General features: G+C 44.3%; 1 protein-coding gene and 1 long non-coding RNA gene across 2 annotated transcripts in view; both read left to right on the forward strand.

Annotated features, from left to right (window-relative positions):
- The window catches only part of LOC127004064 (furin-like), a 93,499-nt gene that overhangs the window by 52,833 nt on the left and 30,965 nt on the right, over positions 1–9,701 (forward strand). The gene's annotated exons all lie outside the window — the stretch shown is intronic.
- LOC127004065 (uncharacterized) overlaps positions 8,390–9,701 on the forward strand; it is a 3,040-nt gene continuing 1,728 nt past the window's right edge. The window contains exons 1-2 of the long non-coding RNA XR_007757600.1: positions 8,390–9,089; positions 9,265–9,701. The exon at positions 9,265–9,701 is cut by the window's right edge and continues 299 nt beyond it. This is a non-coding gene — a long non-coding RNA (uncharacterized LOC127004065). The remainder of the gene's footprint in view (positions 9,090–9,264) is intronic.

The raw sequence follows: 9,701 nt of genomic DNA on the forward strand, positions 1-9,701 counted from the left end.
GTGTGTGTGTGTGTGTGTGTGTGTGTCTTGTGGTGAAGGGCGTTGGTGCGTGTCGTGGTGTTGGTGGTGGTGGTGGAAATATTGACATGCGTGTGAGGAGAGACGTGAGGCAGACAGACGGACAGACAGACAGACAGACAGACAGACTTGCATGCAGAAAGACAATCATCCCTGCGTGTCATGGCGCCTGCTTGTCCTCGTTTCCTTCATTTTCTTCTTTCTTTCTTTTTTTCATTTCTTACTCTCTTTTAATCCTTTCCTTCTCTGTCTTCCACTTTATCTTTCATTCCTGTTCATATACCTCTTAAAATACTTTCCTTCTCTCTCTCTCTCTCTCTCTCTCTCTCTCTCTCTCTCTCTCTCTCTCTCTCTCTCTCTCTCTCTCTCTCTCTCTCTCTCTCTCTCTCTCTCTCAATCTTTACCCAATTTCTTTCCCTCTCTTTAAACCACTTCTTTTTTATTTCTTCTCATTTTTTTCATATTCCTCCTAAAATCTTTCTTTTCTTACCTTCTCATTCTCTTCCCTCGTTCTCTCTCTAATCCTTTTTTTCTTCCTTTTCTTTAAACCTTTATTTCTCTTCCTTCCTTCCTTCCTTTCTTTCTTTCTTCCTTCCTTCCTTCCTTCCATCCTGACACTTCTTCCCTCAATCCGTTTCATATCCCTTCTAAAATCCTTCCTATTCTCTCTCTCTCTCTCTCTCTCTCTCTCTCTCTCTCTCTCTCTCTCTCTCTCTCTCTCTCTCTCTCTCTCTCTCTCTCTTCCCACTTTCTCTGCACGCATTCACGGACTCTCCAAGTAAATTGTCTCGATGAAGCCCTTAAGGTGGGTCAAAGGGCCGGGCCAGGCTGCGGCTCGGGCGAGGAATGTCTTAAGAAACTCTCTAATGGTGGGGATGAAGGCAAGGGATGGCGTAGTGAGGCGCGCCGAGAGGGTGGAGGAGGAGAGGGTGCAGGGTTGGGTGGGGGCGTGGGGGGGCAAGTGTCATGGGTCGTGGTATTGTGTTGGTGGGGGCGTGAGGGGAAGGGATGGTGGAAGAGGTTTGTGAGGGCGCTGAGTGGTGGAAAAAAAGTATATTTGGTGGTGGTTGAGGTGGTTGAGATGGTGGTTGGAAGAAGAAGGAAAGAAGGGAATAGATGAGGCGATGTGTGGGGAAGAAAGTGTTTGAAGAGGTGGTATTGTGCTGAGGTGTGAGCGGAAGAGACGGAGGAGGAGGTGGTGGTGGTGGTGGTGGTGGTTGGGAAGAGGAAGGAAAGAATGGAATTGATGAGGCATTGCGTATGGGGGAAAAAAAGTGTTAAAAGATGTGATATTGTGGTAGTGGGTGTGGTGGGAAGGAAAGGCTGGTGGTAGTAAGAGAGAGAGGAAGGTAGGGAAAAAAAGAAAGAAAGAGATGGGAGAGTAGGAAAAGAAAGGGTCATGGGAGAGAGGGAACAGAGGTAGGACTGAAGGAAGGAAGAAGGAAAGGGACCGAAGGAGAGAAAATAAAAGCAACTAAAGGAGAAAGGAAAGCTGCAAAAGAAAAAAGGAAGGGAGATGGAGAGAATAAATGAAAAAGAAAGACTGAAAGGAGAGAAGAAAGGGATAAAGGGAGAAAATAATCGAACGAGAGAGAGAGAGAGAGAGAGAGAGAGAGAGAGAAAAAAAGAAGAAGAAACCTGAATAGAAGAGGGTAACAGAGAGAGAGAGAGAGAGAGAGAGACGCACACACACACCTTAAACATTGCAGAATAAGAATAAAAGAAAAAAAAAACTTGCATCGTCTGGGAACTGTAACAGCTGTCGATGCGAAGGTCTCTCTCTCTCTCTCTCTCTCTCTCTCTCTCTCTCTCTCTCTCTCTCTCTCTCTCTCTCTCTCTCTCTCTCTCTCTCTCTCTCTCTCTCTCTCTCTCTCTCTCTCCTGTTTGTTTTGCTCAATTTTTCTCTCATTTTTTTACTCTAATTTTCTGTAGCACCGATCAGATATATTTCCTCTTTTTTTTTAATTTTTTATGCGCGGGTAAAGTTTCTCTTCACTTTTTTCCTCACTCGAATACTTTTATCTATTTTTGTTAGGTTAAACTTTTTCTCCTTTTGATGTTTTTTTTTTTTTGGTTCTTTTCAAGTCTCGTCTGGAGCAGAACAACTTCACAAAAACTTCTTTAGCGCCTTGTGATAATATTATTCTTTTTCGCTTCCTTTCGTTTCTTCGTATAACTCCAGCAACGTTTCCAGTGAGCTTAACTTTAAACTCATGTCACTTTTATTCGTTATTATTATTTATTGCTACTATTATATATTTTTATTATTGTATATATTAGTATTTTTCGTTTTTATTTTTTATCTATGAACTTATTTCACTTATTAGCTTATTTTCTTCATCGTTTTCTTTCTTTTTTCCTTCTCATAATGTAATAAAAAATATAATTGCAAACATCATTTCCTCGAATAATATTTTCTCTTTTTTAATATGCTATTCTTATTCATATGTTTTTTTTATTTCTAAATTTCTAATATATGTTATTCTTTGATATTTTCTATTTTTGATTTTCTTTGTTTTTCAATTTTTTATACGTAACTCAAATTTCCCTCCACTTTTCCCTTTCTCTTCCTTTCTTTTTGTTTTTGTCTTGTAAACGCTCCAGTATATTTTTTTCCTCCCCGTTTGCATTCCTTCCTCCATTTACATTTTTCGTTCTCTCTTGCAAACATTTACGGTATTTTTCCCTCCCCACCCTTCATGTTTTGTTTTTTATCCGGCGTGAACTGTTTACCAGGACTGACTAACTCTCTCTCTCTCTCTCTCTCTCTCTCTCTCTCTCTCTCTCTCTCTCTCTCTCTCTCTCTCTCTCTCTCTCTCTCTCTCTCTCTCTCTCTCTCTCTCTCTCTCTCTCTCTCTCTCTCTCTCTCTCTCTCTCTCTCTCTCTCTCTCTCTCTCTCTCTCTCTCTCTCTCTCTCTCTCTCTCTCTCTCTCTCTCTCTCTCTCTCTCTTTTTTTTTTTATTTAAACATGTTCAGTACATTAGTACATGGCAGTATTATTTGTCTATGCTAAAGTTCCCCCGACCGTTGGGGAGCTATTTAAAAGCTTCTGCCGATTATATTATACAATTATATACATGTTTACGGTGGGTGTAGGAGTAGCCACCTGTGGGACGCAACCTTCATCTGCTGAGTGGACAGTTGTGTCACATCCACATCAGCAGTGAGGTTGTTCCACCACACCACCGCTGCGATGGAGAAGGCACGTTGGTGGGTGCTGGAGCGGGCCATTGGCACTTCCAGGAGGGAGGCGTTGCTCAGCACCGTTCTCGTGCTGCGCTCAGACCTCCCCTCAGGTCCGTCAGGTGGGGCACTAGGCCCACTTGTGCCTTGTGTAGCACCGTCAGGGCAGCGACGCGGCGACGGTGCTCCAGGCTATTCAGCTGGTTCGTGGCTGGTCTTGCCCTTCCTTCGTGTGGGTGTTGTTGTTGTTGTTGTCGCTGTGTCTCCCACTGGCTCGGTCGGTGGTGCTGGGTGCCGTTGATGAGGCGTTCAGCCCTCCTCTGCACCTTGTCTAGCAGGTTGAGGTGGCAGCGGGCGCTGGCCATCCAGGTGAGCGGTGCATACTCCATCACTGGACGGACTTGTGCCTTATAGAGGGTGTTCAGGCCTTCAGCATCGAGGAGGTTCTTCATGCGGCGCAGGAGGTTCACCTTCTGGGAGGCTTTGTGCGCCACCCTTTCAAGGTGACGGTCAAACCGCAGCTGTGAGTCCACCTCCACGCCCAGGATGTCGACGCTGGACTGCAGAGGGATGGTGTCATTCCCGAATCTCAGTCTGCCGTTGAGTTGCCTCGCGTCCTCCCGAGAACGTGATATTACCATGGCCTGGGTTTTGTCAGGGGCAAACCTGACTTGCCACCTCTTTCCCCAGGCCATTATGTCTGCCAACTGTCTGTTGACGGACTCTATCACGTCCTGGGCTTCCTCCCTCTTGTATGTTCTGGAGAGGGTGCAGTCGTCGGCGTAGGCGCTTGCTGCCGGGATGGTTTGCAGGAGGTCGTTAAAGTATATGTTCCACAGAATAGGTCCAAGGACGGACCCCTGTGGAACGGAGGCCTCCACCGGGAAGCTGGTCGAGGTGCTTCCGTTGACTGCTACGTGGAGGCTCCTGCCTAACAGGTAGTTTGAGAGCAGGCGCAGCAGGTCCCCCGTGATGCCTAGTTGCTGTAGCTTCGCCGTCAGACCGCGGTGCCAAACGGAGTCGAACGCGCCAGCTATATCCAGGGCAATCACGAGAGAGGGGTGGCCGTCATCAAGGGCGTCATGCCAGGACTTTGAGAGGAGAAGGAGGAGGTCTGAGGTAGAGCGGCCCTTCCGAAAACCAAACTGCTTCGGTGACTGCAGGTGGTTTTCCTCGAGGAAGGATGTCAATTGCTCCCCGATGATCCTCTCAAATATCTTGCTAATGATTGGGAGGAGTGATATTGGCCTGTAATTGCCTGGCTCGGACCTGGATTTTTTCTTGTGTACGGGTGTGACTCTGGCCTCCTTCCACTGTGCAGGCCACACCCCGCTCTGCAGGCATCGCCGGAAGATCTGGGCGAGGGGGCTGGTGAGCTCATCGGAGCATCGCCGCAGTAAGTATGGACTCACGATGTCAGGGCCTGGCGCCTTCCTGGTGTTGATGCCCCTCAAATGTCTCCTGACAGCGTCCTCAGAGATTACCACACTCTAGTCTTGAGGCGATGAGTTGGGGGAGGGTGGGCGGCTGCCTGTCTGGCTCCTGGGTTGTCATCTTTTGACTGAAGTGACAGGCCAGCAGGTCAGCCTTTTCCCGGCTGGTGATGGCCAGGTCCCCGTCAGGTTTCCTCAGGGGCGGGATACGTTCCTGGGGGGTAAGGCCTTGCTGTTCCTTCACCAGCCCCCACCACTGTTTCGGGTCGGTTTGGTTAGAGGACAGCTTTCTCCTCCTGTCGGCATCCCACCTTTCTTTTGCCCACTTTGCTGTCCTCGTCATATTTTTGCAGGCTCGTCTGTGTTGGGCCTTATTTTCCTGCGTGGGGTGTCTTTTATATCTTGTCCAAGCCTTGTGTTTCCTTTCGGCTGCAATACGGCACCTGTACCCGAACCAAGGCTGGTCTTTTGGGCTGGATGAGTAGGTGCGGTGGGGGACGTGTTGCTGCTGGACGGTACTGAGGACAGTGGTGAGGGCGGAGACGTCATGTTGTGGGTCACCGTTAAGGACTGTGCCCCAAGCAGTCGCTGCCAGGGCCTGCCTTGCAGCCGTCCAGTCCGCGCGGTCCCACAGCCAGATGACTCGCTGGTGTTCCTCTTCACGCGCTGGGGCCAGGCTGATGGTGGTGAGTATGGCATTGTGGTCGGAACTGCCCACACGGTCTAGTGGGCAGCACAGCACGCAGTCACTCGGCAGGTCTGTGAGCACAGGGTCCAGGGAGCCTCCTCGCTGATGTGTCGGGAACTCAACATGGTTGTGCAATCCATGCACCGCTGTGAGCTCGGTGAAGGCCCTCGCCACCAGGTGTTGATTTAGGTCGCCCACAACCATCGCGTACTGACAGCTGTGGGCAGCCATAAGGTCGTCCAGGTGCTCTGTGAGGTAGATGAGGGGGGCGCTGCCTTGCCACTGTGGCCGGTACATGGCACAGAGTAGCAGAGCGCTCCTGTCCTCGAGAATGATGCGGAGGAACATCATCTCTCTGTCCGTCTCTCTCTCTCTCTCTCTCTCTCTCTCTCTCTGTCGTTAGTGTGCCAATTTATTTTTGTTGTGAACGAGAAAAAAAGAAAACCAGCATATCGAAACACAAGCCCGTGAACAAAAACACAAAACAAAGCACCGAGAAAAAAAAAGAGAAAAAAATGGAAATCTGAAAAAAATGGACAAAATGGAATCTGAAAAACAACAAGAGCAACAAAGAAAAGGCTCCGGCAAACATAGAAGTGTCAGCGAAAATGTCTCTTTTTTGACTAACGCGGAAGCAGTGACACGGGAACGCTATGAGACTGGGGGGGAAAAAACGAAACCAAACAAATATAGGTGATTGAAAAAACAAAAGAATAAAGGTATAGGAAGACAAAAGGCCTCGTGACTCATAGTAACGCCCCTATTCTTAACCATTTCGACGACCAAGCGCACACACACACACACACTTGACAAGGCCTTCCATAGGAGTTGTGTGGGCATTTCCAGGGGTAGTGTTATGATGGAAAAAAACAAAGGAATGAAGGTATAGGAAGAGAAGAAGGATCGTGACTCCTCCGTCCATATTCTCGTACATTTTCGCACCCATGCACACACAATTGACAAGGCCTTTCATAGGAGTTGTGGGCATTTTTATGGGTAGTGTTATGAAGTAAAAAAAACAAATATATAAAGGTAATGAAAGAAAGAAAAGGGCTCGCGACTCTTCTCAGACATTTAGGCGCCCAAGCACACACATTTGACAAGGCGTTTCGTAGGAGTTATGTTAGGATTTGCATGAGTAGTCTTATGACCCTGGTGGTAGTTTGGCAAGGCTTCTGCACCGTGAAAGCGAAAAAGATCAGATTTCTTGATTCTTACGCCCTCATTCTAATACATTTAGGCGCCCAAGCACACATTTGACAAGGCGTTTCACAGGAGTTGTGTTAGGATTTCCATGGGTAGTTTTATGACCCTGGTGGTAGTTTGACAAGGCTTCTGAACCGTGAGCGAAAAAGATAAAAAGTTATTGATTCTTACGCCCTTATTTTCATACATTTAGGCGCCCAAGCACACATTTGACAAGGCGTTTCGTAGGAGTTATGTTAGGATTTCCATGGGTAGTCTTATGACCCTGGTGGTAGTTTGACAAGGCTTCTGCACCGTGAAAACGAAAATGATGAGTCCTTGATTCTTACGCGCCCAAGCACTCACATTTGACAAAGCGTTTCATAGGAGTTATGTTAGGATTTCCATGGGTAGTTTTGTGAACCTGGTGGTAGTTTGACAAGGCTTCTGCACCGTGAAAACGAAAATGATGAGTCCTTGATTCTTACGCGCCCAAGCACACATTTGACAAAGCGTTTCATATGAGTTGTCTTAGGATTTCCATGGGTAGTTTTATGACCCTGGTGGTAGTTTGGCAAGGCTTCTGTCTCATGAATGTAAGAAACACTCAAGAGAACCGGACTAAGCTCCATTGTGGCCTTGGGAAATATTTCTTGTGGAAGCCGAAAGCGTCTGAGAATGCGGGAACACGGGTTTAATTTGTCTAAAGTCGCACGTCCACGAGGCAGAAAATGCGTGATAGAGCACTTGATAGAACCTTACAGCACTTGTTCTAACCTTCTGACTGTTAGTATAGAACCTTTCAGCAATTTATAGAACCTTTTAATAGGGTAACTGCGGGGATCATGTTTCTTAAAGGCCCCTCTAAGCGAGAAAGAGAAAAGATCATGACTCTCACAAACCATTTCATTATATATATCAACGCATTTGTGATCAGTTTATGCATCATCTATTTTGGGGGGTTTATATCAGGGCACAAATTTGGCCCGTCGCTGCTACGCGGTGAAGCCACAAATTTGGCCCGTCGCTGCTACCGGGTTAAGACGTGACAGAACCTTTTAGCGTGCGAGATAACTTTTTAGCAAGAGAAAAGAGGAGAGAAAAGAAAAGGCGAGGAGAGGAGAGGAGAAGAGTGGATGGGAAGCGTAGAGAAAAGGGAAAGAGATATTAAAAGAGAAAGGAGAAGAGAGACAGATGTATTACGAGAGGGATGAAAATAACCCGCCAGAACCCCTAATTTAGCCTCCCTGCCTTGTGACTCTTAAGAGACTCATTTTAACCAAGGAACAAACACACAAACAGAAAAGAAATGATATATGCAAACGAGAAATTAAAAGTTGAATTTCAGAAAGGTAAAATAGCAATAATAGGAGGGTAATTCTAACGCACACGCACACACAAAAGAAAAAAAGCAGGAATATTCAAGAAAAATTAATACATGGAAACGAGAAAACAAAAGTAAAATATCAGAAAGGAAAATAAAGATAATAGGAACACACACACACACACACACACACACACACACACACACACACACACACACACACACACACACACACACACACACGCACGAAAGAAATAGAAAAACAGGAATATTCAAGAAGCCAAGCAAATGCGACACAACACAACACGTAAAGGCGCAACACAGGGCAACACAAAACAGGAGAGAACGAATTTAAGCAACACAATGACAGTATCTGGAAAACAATTATACTTCATGAAAACGAATTAACGGAATATAATGAAGTTAGCCTTAAAATGATATAATCAGAGAGAGAGAGAGAGAGAGAGAGAGAGAGAGAGAGAGAGAGAGAGAGAGTATAATTGATGCTGAGATTCATTATTACCGTAATTAAGATTGTTAGGGAAGGGTCTGTGTGTGTGTGTGTGTGTGTGTGTGTGTGTGTGTGTGTGTGTGTGTGTGTGTGTGTGTGTTCTGTTCTCATTTTAAATAACTCGCAAAAACTCGCTCTGATTATTACAACGAGAAATGAGTCTCTCTCTCTCTCTCTCTCTCTCTCTCTCTCTCGCGTTGTGTGTGTGTGTGTGTGTGTGTGTGTGTGTGTGCAGCCAAAACAGAAATAACGTTACACAACCCTGAAACAAACACGAATAAAAAAACTGAAAAAGAAAAATGAAAAAAACAAACAAAAAACGGAGACAACAAAATAAAGCCGGTTACCGTACTCGCTTTGATCCGCGTATGAGCGTTCGTTACGGCGCTGGATAAAAAAAAAGGAAAAAATAAATAATAAAAGTTCAGCTAGAAAAAAGTATGGAAGAAAAAGTAAAAAAATAAAATAAAACTGAAGAAATATCGGAGGAAAATAAAATGAGGCAAAACAAAAAGAAGGAAAGTAAGAAATAAAAATTAGGAGAAACGAAAAGAAGTAGAGGAAAAGTAAAAGTGAGAGAAAGTAAGAAATAAAACTTAGGAGAAACGAAAAATAGTAGAGGAAAAGTAAAAGTGAGAGAAAGTAAGAAATAAAACTTAGGAGAAACGAAAAAAAGTAGAGGAAAAGTAAAAGTGAGAGAAAGTAAGAAATAAAACTTAGGAGAAACGAAAAAAAGTAGAGGAAAAAGTATAAGTAAGAGAAAGTTAGGAGAAAACGTGAAAAGAAGTAGAGTAAGAAAAATATGGAAGAAAAAGTAAGAAAAAAACCGGAAGAAAAGTCAGAGGAAAATAAAATGAGGCAAAAAAAAAGTAAAGTAAGTAAAAAAAACAACTTAGGAGAAACGAAAAAGTTGACGAAAAAGTAAAAGTAAGAGAAAGTAAGAAAAATCGTGAAAAGAAGTAGAGTAAGAAAAATATGTAAGAAAAAGTTTTAAAAAATGTGAAAAGAAGTAGAATAAGGAAAAATAGAAGGAAAAGTAAAAAAAAAACAGATGGAAAAGTAAGAGAAAAAGAAAGTAAGAAAAAAACGTAAAAACAAGTAGAGTAAGAAAACAGAACTTAGGAGAAACAGGCGAACAAAAAGTAGAGGAAATAGTAAAAGTAAGAAAAGGTAAGAAAAAGCAAATGGAAGCAGAGTAAGTAAGAAAACAACAACTAAGATCAAGAGGAAAAAAGTAGACGAAAAAGTAAGAAAAAAAAACTGAAAAAGCAAAAGTGAGAAAAAGTAAGAATTAGTGATAGATAAGTAAAATTAATGATAAGTTAGAAAAAAAGTATATAAAAGAAAGGAAGGGAGAAA

This window comes from Eriocheir sinensis, chromosome 27 (assembly GCF_024679095.1).
Source record: "Eriocheir sinensis breed Jianghai 21 chromosome 27, ASM2467909v1, whole genome shotgun sequence".
Taxonomy (NCBI): domain Eukaryota; kingdom Metazoa; phylum Arthropoda; class Malacostraca; order Decapoda; family Varunidae; genus Eriocheir; species Eriocheir sinensis.